Source organism: Monopterus albus, unplaced genomic scaffold, assembly GCF_001952655.1.
Source record: "Monopterus albus unplaced genomic scaffold, M_albus_1.0 scaffold260.1, whole genome shotgun sequence".
Lineage (NCBI taxonomy): Eukaryota > Metazoa > Chordata > Actinopteri > Synbranchiformes > Synbranchidae > Monopterus > Monopterus albus.
The window spans coordinates 1,619,289-1,632,416 of NW_018128140.1; the positions used below are offsets into that span (position 1 = coordinate 1,619,289).

Sequence of the window (13,128 nt, forward strand, 5' to 3'; positions counted from 1 at the left end):
CCGGCCATCATCTAGCCTGTTGCGGCTGCAGTGTCTCACATGGTGAGACCTGGCACTATGAGTCTGGCCCTGCTGTGGGCTGATGCTGCTGCATCAACAGGAAGCAGAGACTCTGTAGCAGAGTTTACCTGCTGGAGCAGCTGATTCAAATGCAGACAGCAGCAGCCTGACTGATCCTCCAGCCACAGCAGTGTTCCCTGCTACTCCAGGCCAAACAGCCTCGCTGTGTCTGTGGGTGTTTTAGTCTTTGCAGGTAACAAGCAAGCCACTGACGCTGTCACTGGCCGAAAAGCCCCAAGAGAGAAGCCAAGGATGAGTTCACGCAGTTCATCTGATTCAACAACAGATGCATATTTATGTTGTTTTTGTGTCTTCACGGTTTTTTACATTCTGGGGTAAAACTTGGCCTGGCTTGGTGTCTGCAGATGATGAGGTTTGTTCTGTGGCACTGACATCTTATCAGATTCATCTGCAGCTGCGCTTTGATTTTCACTTTTAATGTTCGTTAAACCTGTCTGCTACCTCCTCAGTTTGGTAACAGGTCTTAAAGGAAGAGTTTGATGTTTTCCAGATACAGTATATGCTATTACTACAACAAACTGACATACAGCTGCTGGTTTATACTTCAGCTTTTTATATTTATGACAAAAACCATAAAGCATGTTCAGTTAGGGTCAGGAGGTGAAAGTGGCCATCGGCAGGAAAACCTGTGCAGACACATTACAATTCTTTTCCAGGTCTTAAATCTAGACTGTCTCCAGGTTTTCCAGGTTGACCTCTGTGTTGACTGAAGCACTGATCTAAAACTGGAGTGATGAAGCAAACATCGGATCTCTGAGTGTTTCAGGCTGACAAACACTGACTACACACACCTGGATTAGTCATCACATTCGTGCACAGTGAGCGTGCACGTGTGACTGCCAGCCTGTATCAACTGGTCGTCACTACAGACACAGTGCTTAAAGCTAACAGCTGACAAACAGCAAACCTTCACTGTACTGGTGGGAAACGAAGTGAACCATGGCTTTAACAACCGGTGGAACCTCAGGGCAGCTCCGCCTGCAGCTTTGAACCCACAGAGCTGCTTCAGCTCGGACACGCTCTGGTGTGAACACTGAGCTCAGGCCACAGCGTCTGTCAGGTTCGGATCTGGGCCTGGACCGGACCCCTCCACAGGGTGGGTTTTCTCCGTCTGAACTGATTCTATACTAGATTTACTTCCAGGTTTCGGGTCACTGTCCTGCTGCAGCACCAGTTTCTGCGGAGCTTCAGCTGCTGCACAAGTACCCTTATGTTGTCTTGGAGGATGGCAGCAGCTGTCCAGCCCCAGAGGCACAGCAGCCCCACATCACCACGCTCTACAGCCCGGCCTCAGTTTGATGCTGAGCATTTTCCCAGCACTGCTGCGGAGATTCCAGATGCCCTGTGACAAACAGCTGCAGTGATGTTTGATTGTGAAGAGCAGCAGCCTCCTCTGGTCTGTCCTGCTGTGAACTCCAACTCCACTCCACTCAGGATGTTAACCAGGTGAGATGATTCCTCTAAGTCTTCAGCCTCTGGACAGTGGCCACAGAACCACAATGTCTCAGTTTATGGAGTGATTTTCATTTCTTGATCCTATGTCTTCTGGGATGCTGTTGTGAGGCAGCAGACACCTCTTGGCTCCGGTTTCCAGGTCTGGAGACTCCCAGCTCCAGCTCGCCAAGGAGTTCACAGCTTTGTCCAGCCCACGCTGTGAAGGTTTGACTGACGTATTCAGTTTGTACAGAAACAATTTTTAGGGTCGATGTCACAGTTTGCAGTAGTTTGATTTTTCATTTTGGCAGGAAACTGAGGCGTAATTTAGTCAGATAAGGTACAATGAGTAAAACTTTGGATTATTCATGCTGTCAATTTACTGCTCTGCTGGTATGGTGTGTGTGTATGTGTGTGTGTTTGTGCGTGTCCAGCTTTCATGCAAGACAGAATTCAATTAGGAGATGATGTAGCTCCACAGAGCCTCGAGTATGGATTTGACAGCAGAGCGATGATGGCGTTTTATTCATGCAAATCAATTTCCTGCTGTTTGTGCTCCCATCTCTGTGGAGACACTCTGTGATCCCCTGCCCCCGTCCCCCCACCCTCCTGCCTGAACCCTGGAATCGGGTCTGAACCCTCAAACAGGACACGTCTTCGGTGGTCACACATTAATCCACATTTACACCTGCTGTGTAAATATGAAACACCACAGGGTTTATTTACTGCTTCATCCTGCCACACAGATGCATGCTGGGTAAACAAGGTGAGGACAAGGTGAAAGTGATAAATTCTCCTAAAGGTTTATTAAAGTCAAACTCCTGTTTCCTTCTTCACATTAGGAAACAGTATGCTTGACAAAATAAGACAAGATCAAAGGCAAATCTTTGACCATATTTCATGGTCTTCCTCGGTGACTGGAGGCGTCATCACCATCTGAGAAAAGCAGGTCAGTGGACCTGATCAATTAGCTGTTGGACAGTATGAACATCTGATGACGTGGAAGCTTAAACAGCCATTTCCGCCATTTTACTGAGAAATGATAATTCAAGAAAAGCAGCAGATGAATTGATCATGACAAACATCATGCTCCTGTTTTAAATCTGCCACTGATGAAGCTGCGACGCAGTTGAAGGAGCAGCAGGTGGAGGGAGATCTTTCTGAGGTCGAGCACGATCTTTGGTTTGACTGTTTTCTGTTTCCATTAATCTTATATGTCTTAAAGCTGAAACAATTCATTAATCAATTACTTGATGGACAAGTAATTTGTTAACTGATTAATCAGTCATTTGTCGAGTAAAATTTCTTATTTTTGCTTTTTAAAACGAGAGGATTTGCTCATTTCTCTGTTTTATATTAAGGCCACAACTAACAGCTGCCGTCACCATCAGTTAAACTGGTTGTTTCATTATCAACTGTTCATTTAGGTTATTAAAGGTCAGAAAGCTGTTAAATAAAAAAACAATCAACTTTGTCTAGTTTGTCTGAAACCTAAACAGATGTAATTTACTGTATATAATACTAAAAATTCCCATGTCTCAGACACATGAACTACAGCAGCAAACATCGACTGGAAAAACTTACTGAAACTAGTAAATCAACTAAACCTTGTCCCAGCTGCTCAGGAGCATTTGATCGTATCACATGATCTTCATCTTGAAGAAAACATTGCAGCTTGGGCCACTAAATGAACCACGTGGTGAAGAACAAAATGTAACGGAGACAGCGTTTGTAAATTCGCTGGCTCTGTCTGTGCTGACGTCACCTGGTGATCAGCTGGTACAGACTGCTGTCAGCTCGTACTGCTCGCTGCCTGCTCGGCTGGAGAGCTGTGCAGAAACACTGTTATTAAAAACAAAGGCATGAAAGTCACAGTTCAGACTGTGATATGTTCAGAATAACATGCACGGTGCTGCCTCCCACTGCTCTGACACACACACTGGCTGTTTCACTGTGAGATTTTCAGCTTGTAAACAGTATTTTGTATGAAACGCGAGTGTCCAGACTGATCCTGGGTCTGTGTGCACACTCCTTTGTGTGCTCTGATTCCTGACGTGCACAGATACATCCAGTGTATGTTTGTTCTGCATCACAGTGAAGCCGTCACCTCACCTCATGGTGTGTGCGTATACACAGCCTCCTCACTGTACTGCGTGTGTGGCGCTGCAGTGTGAGTGACAGCAGTCCTGCGAGTGGAGGCCAACACCAACAACACACCCTGCAGCAACAACAGCCTGCATGGAAGTTGCTGCTCTGCATGTGGCTGCATCAGACTTCCTCTGTGCAGCAGCTGTTGTGCAACACGATGGCCCGAGAGCTGGGACCTCGGCATGAGGCGCTGAGCTGCCCCACAGGGCCCGGGAGCATGGACCTGAAACAATTCAGGGTTTTCTCTTAGGAAGCAAACTTGTCTTTGTTTCCCAATTATTTTTAATCAATTCTTTAAATGAATCATTTGTTATTTTTACAGCTGCTCTTCTGTTCCAGTGTTTAACTGTGATGGTGCCACAATGAGCAAAGGAAGATAACACAGGTCACAGATGTTCACTCAAACTGAATCAGTTCATTATGAGACCTCTCCAGTTCAGCTGTCTCCTCACAGCTGCAGCTACGCACACCTCAGCCAGACCTTGCTCCTCCTCCCACTGTCACAGAGAGGGTTCTCAACAGCCCACAGCCCCTGACCAGTAACCACCCACCCACCCCATCTGCCTCATGGCGGACCAGGTCAGGAGGGAGTTAAGGAGGATTATGGCCAGGAAGGCCACAGGCCCTGACCACATCAGCCCCAAGGTCCTCAGGGAGTGTACAGACCAGCTCAGTGAGGTGGTCCTGTACACATTTAATCTGAGTCTTAGCCTGGAGAGAGTCCCGGTTCTGTGGAAGATCCTGTGTGGTCCCGGTTCCTAAAATAACTCATCCTAAGGAGCCGAAGCATTATAGATCCATTGCCCTGACCTCCCACTTGATGAAGTCCATGGAGAGGATTGTCCTCAGCCACCTCCGTGCCCAAGTGAGCTCAGCGCTCAACCCGTTGCAGTTCGCATACTGACCTGGCATCAAGGTAGATGACGCCATTATCTACATGCTGCATCAAGCCCTATCTCACCTGGAGTCCCCCGGAAGCATGGTGAGGGTCATATTCTTTGATGTCTCCAGTGCTTTCAACACAATCCAGCCGTCACTGATGAGGGGGAAGTTGGAGGGGGCAGGTGTGGACCAACACCTGTCTGAATGGATCATTAACTACCTTACAGACAGACCTCAGTTCATAAGGCTGTACGAAGGTGTGTTGGATGTAGTAGTCTGCACCACGAGGACAGCACGGGGGAACCCCAGGGGGCGGTGCTTTCCCCCTTTCTGTTCACCCTCTACACATCGGACTTCAAGTACAACTCCCACCAGTGTTCAGACTGTACAACACATCACTGCAGGTGAAATTATGAGGGACTATGCAATAGTCAACTGAGGTGCAATACTCAAATCCTGTGTATAAAATGCAATGTAAATATGTACATATGTAAAATCTTGTTCTTGATTTCTCTTGAATACTTTATATCATTTTGTTTTAGGTATTTGCATAGTTTTTCAGAGATTGTCATGGCTGAAATTCAGGTATTTCCCCCATTGTGAGATTAATTATGGGAGTAATATTCTTGTCCTTGATTTCTTGATCTTTCACAAATACTATATTTCTCACAGCATCCACAATATGTTATCCTAGTCCATCCATTTTTTGTCACCTAATTTCTTCAGCATACTTTCAGCTAGAAAATCCATTCAGGTATCAAAATGTCCAGCTCTTCAAGGACATTCCTACTTGTATTTATTGCATCTCATCCTTCAGATTATTCAACAAAGAACTTCAGTCATTTTTTCTCATCCTTCAGCTGTTTCAGCAATTGATTTCAGGCATTTAAAGGGCGATCCTTCAGCATATCAGCATCCACACACATTTGACAGGAAATGTATTTCTCTAGTTTGTCTTGTTCTTAGGTATTTTGATTTATTCTCAGGGATTTATAATTGTGGGAGATCATTCTTGTTCTTGATTGTCTCTCAAATACTATATTCTTGTCTGGTTTTAGGTACTTTTTGTTTCTCAAAATATGTGTGGTGTTTGTTCTTATGGTGTTTTGTTACTGCTCTCTATTGCTGCTGGAACATAGGAATTTCCCCATTGTGGGATCAATAAAGTCCTACCTGCCTACCCCTGCGAGCAGCTCCAGAGGCCTCGGCAGCAGAGCAAACGTAAATGGGGATCAGAGTGGGATTGGGTTTGTTTTAGCCTATGTAAAATGGCCAGACTGACCTGAATCAGATGCTCTGGCTCAACTTGACACATCTCTAATCAGAACACTACAAAGATTAATGCTAAGGTACTAAATAGGTGTCTCTGCAGCTCTTTATGGTTGTTCTGTTTTTGCTTATTGTCAGTCTCTGTGTTTGTTTTGTGTCTTTTGATCATTGAGTCTCATGTTTCATGCAACAGCCACGGCCGAGGCACTTGGTTTTGGGGCCGTCCGTCTGTCTGTTCAGTTCTTGTGAACATGAGTCTCAGGAACATCTTCTGGGAGTTTTTTCAGATGAGGCACGTGTCCACATGTGTCCAAGGACATACTGATTAGATAAGGTCAAAACTCAAGGTCACTGTCCAATTCCTGTGAGCTCGACTGGTTGGTGGTGGCAGGAACTCTAGCTGTAGTTGTTTTGTGTCGTCTGGTCACTTTGTGGTTTCACAGCACTGCAAAGACTTAAACTGACACACTGGTGCTTGATGAGAATAAGAGGATTCCAAAAAGGTGCTCATGTCTACTGAACTATAGGAGGACACCACCAGGCTGTCACATGGGCCCATGTACTACCACCACACACACACACACACACACAGTCATCTGTTTGACAGATTGCAGCTCAGTGCTGCTCATGCACCTCCCTGCAGAGAGAGAGAGGAACTGTGTATCATCATCATCATCATCACCTCCACTGTGTAACTACATGCTGACTGTTGTCACTGTAATATAATCCTGAGTGTGTGTGTGTGTGTGTGTGTGCTGGTGTCCAGCCGGCGCCCGCTGACTCTCATCAGTCCGATCAATTAGAGCCAGAGATCAGAGGAGACGACCACAGATCAATAACCATCTCTAACTGCCTGTGTGAGGGAGCGTCTCCTCGTTTCCATGGAAACACAAGCCGGAACCTGAGAATCGGGGACCAGTTTCTGTACTGAAGCTAGAGCCTGGGTTTCATCTCTGACCTGGGTTATAGTGGGAAAACAAATGATCAGTGTGTAAAAGCCCCTAAATGCACCATCTGCGGTTGGCTGTTTAACGAGCAGTGTGTCCACACAGAGACACAGAAGAAGAAAGGCCAATTAAAAATAAGACCAGAGCCACTGGCAGTTTGAGACTTTCGAAGAGAGGCAGTGAGAAAACAGAAGCAAGGGGTAAACGTGACAGTAGAAACACACCAACACAAGATGTTTAGAGTGTGTCTGGCAACTTCAGCTCTGATTTTAGTTTTCTAATCTAACTACTAAACATGTGGCTGAGCAGAGGCAGTAGGGGCTCCAGCTGCAGCGACTCCGCCCTGCAGCACCAAGATGCTCCAGCACACTGATCTGTGACACATATCATGTACAAGTGGTGGTTGAAAGGGGCATGAATGCATCCTGACGCCTCTGTGAAGAGACACACCTGTGACCATGTGTCCTCAGGTTAAATGTGACTGAATCTGTTTGTTTTCTCTGTGTCTTCACACTTCACCTCATGTTGTTTCACGTCTTTAACTACTTTGTGTCTCCTCTTCCTTCTTATGAGAACAGTCTGATACCAGGCTCCTCTGCTTATCCCTCCATCTCTCTCTCTTTTCACACTCCCTTCCATGTTTGGCTTCTTCTTCTATTTCAGGCCTATTGAGATTTTGGCTCCTGGGTTGACTTGGTCTGTCGTCCAGTCTGCCGCTCGCCCTCAGTCCAAATTCACACTGAAGTGTTGCACAGGTCTCAGTGCGGGTTTTACATCTCTGCACTATTGATCTTCATCACTTTGCAGTCATCTTGTCTCCCTGTTGTCGTCCGACTCTTTCTGTTTATCATGACTGTAATTTCCATATGTCTGTTGACCAGTGTTTGTCTTTCTGCCCTCCATTGGTGTCTTTGTTTCTCTGCGAGGCTATTTCTGTCTGTCTGGTTTCCGGCCTGTGTTTCTCTTTGATTAAATATGGTCAGTGCTCACTCAGCTGATCAGACGTCTAAACACAGCTGAAGTCAGAACAGATCTGGCTGGATATAAATACCCCGACAGCTTCCCTCAGGTTTGCAATGAACGTGTGCAGCCACCCTGGGACTGTTTTTGGCTGAAAGGTGTTGACAGATTCGACATCGCACCAGCTCTCCTCCCGTTCACTGTCCGCAGGTTTTAACACGTTCGCCTCTGATGTTGTAAAAACTGTGTTCGCCATGTGTCCTGTAAATGTGTGACAGGTGAATGTCCTCTAACATGACCAACACTCCTCCTCCCATCATCTGAAGATACTGTGACACACAAACATCAGTTTTAAGACTGAGAATCAGCCACAGACCTGGAGCGGCTGATAAATCCTGAACCTCAGGAGGATGCTGTCTGTCTGTTCTGTTTCAGGGAGCACAGGGAGGTGAGACGTGCTGATTCATTCAGTCTGAAGCTAAAACCTGCAGCTCTGCTCCTGCAGACTAAACATCCCGTCTTCTCCACTGCTGCCTGTCTGTCTCATCACCCCGACTCTCTGACCTGTACATTCATTCGTGTTTTCAGCCTTTACTGTCCTGTCTTCATTAGCTCTCATTTGCTCTGCCTCTGTTTTCCTATACAGCAGACAGGGCCCTGGCTGCAGACAAAGATGGTGGAGAGCCACCATGACTGCAGAGTGACAGCCTCAGACTTTTTCCAGGAGGTGGGACATGGCTGGGGTGATGGCCACCCTAACCCTGCACCTCACTGTAAACCTGCCGAGGTTGCTAACCAGCTTTGTTCAGTAAATCTGGCTACGAGTCATGCTAACAGCAGCACATGGCACCATGCACAGGTTGTAGGCACTGTAGATGTTTGACTAATACTGTCAACACAGAGTCACCTGATCAGATTCACCCTGCAGCCTGACACTGAGCCCAAACCTCCAACAGAGCCCTAAGGAACTATGTTCAGAGACCAGAAGGACCAGGGGTTGTGGAGCAGATGGTCTAGACCCCCAGAGTCCTGATCTGAGCCTAATAGAGTTAGTCTTGGGTCTCAGGCAGAGACAGAGACCCTGAGACAGCCTGAAACCACAGAGGAACTGCGGCAGGTTCTCCTACATACCCAGAGACAGTGTGGGCAGTGTGAGGAGACCTGGGGCTGGTTTAAAGACAGCAAACACTGGTCGGGTGCAGACCTTTTCTCTTTACTGCACTAATAAAGTCCAGAGAGAAATAAAAAGTATTTTACTGTTGAAAGCATCCTCACTTTACTTTTATGGCCTGAAGCTTCTGCACAGAACTCAGCTGTGCATGAGGAGAAGCTGCACCCACCTCTGATTTGTCCTTTGTTTCTTTGTCTTCCTTTCCTGCCTTTCCTCATTCCTTTATGTCCTTCACTCCTTTCCCTTCTTTCATTTACTTTCCTCCTTCCTTCCTTCCTTCACCCTTGTTTTCCTTTCTTTCCTCTTTTGCCCGCTGTCCATTTTGTGATTCCCCACATTTCCTTCCTCTCATTCCTTTCCTCCTACAACCTGGTTTTTCATGAGTCATTCCACAGTAAACATTAACAGGGTTTCTGCAGGTTCACCAAAGTGAACACAAGACTTCCTGAAACCACTGTAATAGTCACACAGAATGCACTTTTCATCCTCGTGGTTACGTGGGCCAGTGTGTAAAGGATCACATGAAAACCAGTGGAGATGAGGCGACTTGGAGTTTTTTTTAGCAGCTGCATGAATTTATTGGCATGTACCACATCACTGCCAGTGCTTCATTGTGTATAACAAGAGCTCCTAAAACAGCCTTTAACCAATGATACAACTGGACCAGCAGGGAGTGGATGGCTGAACGAGACAAACACCAACCAATTAAAAATAATTTCATAACATCAGAGGACTAGAATATTGGCACTGGGGATTTTCTCTTCAGTATTAGCCAAAAACACACACACCAACACTGTATAAGAACCATTAGTGTCTGTGACAGAGCAGAAAATATACTGAAGAGCACAGTAAGTGAAATTTAAGACTGTTCAGCACCTCTAAAGGTCTGGTTTGTAGACAGAGCTTTAAGACCTGGAGCAGCCCTGACGACAGGCCACTCGGCCCGATGTCTCGGGGTGATACAGATGGTGTTTGGTCCCTGCTCAGGGAGGAAACCACATGAAACCATAACAGTTTCCAATGTTTTCACCAGTGCCATCACACACCCACCATACACACAGGTTTATGACGTGGCTTGCCTCCCTGCACTGCCCAGAAACCTCACAGTCTGCTGACACACACCATTCAGGTCACATCTGAAAATGAAAAGCCATGCCAAGTTGGGACTCACCCTACAGCAGCGGCGGCGGCGGCCTTGGTGTCAGGGTCACCACCTACTCTCCGACACAGCCGAGCACTGAAGCAACACTTTCCTGGAAGAACAAGTTGTCATCATCCTCTCACCCTCTGGATTCCTCCACAGAGGTGGAAGCAGAAACAATCGTCAGCAGGAGAATCCAGACGTTGGACTGGATTTTATTTTCTGTTTCACTGGTTTTATTTTGGCGAGGTGGAAGCGTGTTCTTCTGCTGCTTGCGCCGTGCCTCCTCTCTCCTCTCTGTCTTCAACAACTGTGAGGAGGATGCTGGCTGGTGCTGGCTGTGTCTCGTCGCCCGTGGCAACCGGTTGCTATAGCGATGGACCCGAGCTCATTGGGAGACGGAGGTGATGATGGAGACGTGGGGAGACTTATGGAGGGACAGAGAGGAGCCAGGTTTGTTTACATGGCAGCCAGAGAGTGTGAGAGATCAGGGGTGTGTGTCTGTGGTGTGTGTGTGTGTGTGACAGAGAGGGCGCTGTCTCAGGTGTTAATGTGATGTCTTTTAACATCAGCTGATTCAGTGTTTTTTTTAATCATGAGAAACTGCACTAAACGTAAAGACCACAAACAGCCACAGTATCACGTTCATGATCCCCGCCCCCCGCTGAGGAGCAGGACACCCAGACCGAAAGTGACACCCAGTGACTACAAACGAGTGCCTGTTTCTGGTAACTGTGTCTCTTTTTGTCTCTTTATGGCTGTTTTGGGCTCATGTGTGGCCACTTTACAGTTGTTTGTATTCATTTTGTCTCTTTCTGTAGAAAAACCTGCAGGACCTCACCAGACCTGTCTCTAATGAAAAGTGTAGAGTGACTGATCTGTAGTGTTCAGGAAATTTTGCAGTGAAAATGAACCAGTCCAAGCTCTGTCGTGTCTCTATATGACCTCAAACTGTTACTTACGAGTTGACATGACACTCGTGTTGATGATATCTGTGGGGAGAAATTGATCCTCTTCAGCTTCTGACTTGGGCACCAACTTGAATTGTTGTTGCTATGTTGTTTGTCCAGAAGGAGAGAGGAGACAAGTGAGCATAATCACCGCAAACCTGAAATTATCCCAAACACTTCCCAGCAGTGGATGTGTGTCCCAGCTGCACTGACAGGCAGCTGTGTTATTACAGGACGTTACCGTTAATGCCAGCAGTTGTCTGTGATGAAGGCGTCACCACAGCAGCTGCAGCAAAGTCACAGCTCTATGTGTACAGCAGTTATCGCGTCCTCTGGTGTGTGAACTATGGGTAGGCAGACAACAGACTCATCAGTAGTGGGACTCAGACAGGAGAGCTCTTTACATTAGCCCGAGCAAAATGCTACCGACACAGTAACGGTAACTGAGCCGACCAGGTCCAGATACTGAGCCGTCTGCAACACGTCATAGCGTGGGAGTTTCACTGTGCTGACATCAATAGTTGTACAGTAAATATACACTACACAATATATGTTTGTTCCTCAGGAAACACGAGACTCATCTGTTTCCAGCAAATGGCTCCACAGGCTGAGGACAACATCACTGGACAGTGTCTGCAGTGAGACAGAGTCACTGGTCTCGCTGCTCCACCAGCTCCTCGCTGCACAGAGCAATGTGTTGGAGCGGTTTGTTGGAAACAGACAGCCTCCTGTATTTCCTGAGGAGGAAACCTGCCCCCCAGGGCAGATTATTTCTTCTGTTTTGTTGCTCAGTCCACAAAGTAAAGGTCACCAGTCTGTCACAGGGCTGACAGAGGCAAACAACCACACACACTCCTACGGGCAATTTAGAGTCACCAGTCAACCTAAACTGCATGTCTTTGGACTGTTGGAAGAAGCCAGAGAACCCACACAGGCACAGGGAGAACATACAGACTCCACACAGAAAGCCCCCGGGTCAGCCAGGGCTCGAACCCAGAACCTGTTTGTAGCTCTGAAACAAAAAAAAAGTGAGTGACTGATTATCTGTTTTCTGATCCACTTGTTGTGAAGCAGTGGTACATGTTCTAAAGTAAAGGCCTGAAAAAAACTGAAACTGCTCTTTACACAGCTGTGATCTCCTCTGCTTCCACAGCAACCAGTGGGATAAAAGAAACTGCCAGTGACTCCAGCACATACATAGATCCCATCCTGGCCCTTCAGGTCACCTCACAGTAATATTTACAGCCCAAACACAAGTGTGCAGAAGCCATGTGTTACAAGCCATTATGCTGTATTTAGTGACCTGGAGCTGCCCATTTACAGAGCTCTTACCTGTTCAACACAGCAGCACAGGCCACATCACGGTCACTCCTCACCTGAACTGGGCTGTGAGGCCCACATAGCCAAGCTCTGATCGCCCCCTGCTGACCATTTGTAAGACTATCACACATATATTCATAATCATACACACAACAGAGTCAGGGAAAAATTATTTGAACCCCAGCTGATTTTTTATGTTTGCCCACTAACAAAGAAATGATCAGTCTACAATTTCAATGGTGGGTTTATGTGAACCGTGAGAGACACAACAATAACAAAAAAATCCAGAAAAATGCATTACAAAAAAGTTATACATTCATTTGCATTTTCATGAATGAAATAAGTATTTGATCCCTTTGCAAAACGTGCTTTAGTACTTGGTGGCAAAACCTTTGTTGGCAATCACAGAGGTCAGACGTTTCTTGTAGTTGGCCACAAGGTTTGCACACATCTCAGGGGGGATTTTGACCCATTCCTCTTTGCAGATCCTCTCCAAGTTATTAATGTTTCATGGATGATGTTTGGCAACTCGAACCTTCAGCTCCCTCCACAGATTTTCTATTGGATTAAGGTCTGGAGACTGACTAGGCCACTCCATGACCTTAATATTCTTCTTCTTGAGCCAATCCTTTGTTGCCTTGGCTGTGTGTTTTGGATCATTGTCATGCTGGAATACCCAACCATGACCCATTTTCAATGCCCTGACTGAGGGAAGGAGGTTCTCACCCAAGATTTGATGGTACACGGCCCCATCCATCCTCCCTTTGATGCAGTGCAATTGTCCTGTCCCCTTGGCAGAAAAACACCCCCAAAGCATAATGTTTC

General features: G+C 46.6%; 1 long non-coding RNA gene across 2 annotated transcripts in view; it reads right to left on the reverse strand.

The window, feature by feature from the left end:
• Positions 1 to 10,567, reverse strand: part of LOC109972571 (uncharacterized) — a 27,711-nt gene extending 17,144 nt beyond the window's left edge. The window contains exon 1 of one of the 2 annotated variants that reach the window (XR_002276704.1): positions 10,064 to 10,567. This is a non-coding gene — a long non-coding RNA (uncharacterized LOC109972571). The remainder of the gene's footprint in view (positions 1 to 10,063) is intronic. The other variant, XR_002276703.1, reaches the window with a different exon arrangement.
• Between the last annotated feature and the right edge of the window lie 2,561 nt (positions 10,568 to 13,128).